Source organism: Galeopterus variegatus, unplaced genomic scaffold, assembly GCF_000696425.1.
Source record: "Galeopterus variegatus unplaced genomic scaffold, G_variegatus-3.0.2 Scaffold20130, whole genome shotgun sequence".
In the NCBI taxonomy this organism is placed as follows: Eukaryota; Metazoa; Chordata; class Mammalia; order Dermoptera; family Cynocephalidae; genus Galeopterus; species Galeopterus variegatus.
Window position 1 is genome coordinate 1 of NW_007746241.1, and position 215 is coordinate 215.

Here is a 215-nt window from a genome sequence, read left to right on the forward strand (position 1 = left end):
TAAGTGTGGTCAGCTTGTTTTAAGGTGCTTAAAATTCATTGATGTTTCCAGGAACTTTTGGGTAAATTGACCACCTTTTGGCCACCTGCTCAAGTTTTCCCAGAGTGTACCCGGGACAGGCTTCTGTGCCCAGGGCTTGTTTTGAGTCCCCACAGCCAGTTGGGTGCAGTGATTATCCATTTCTCATTCTCAGTGCAATCGCTTCAATCCTGAGG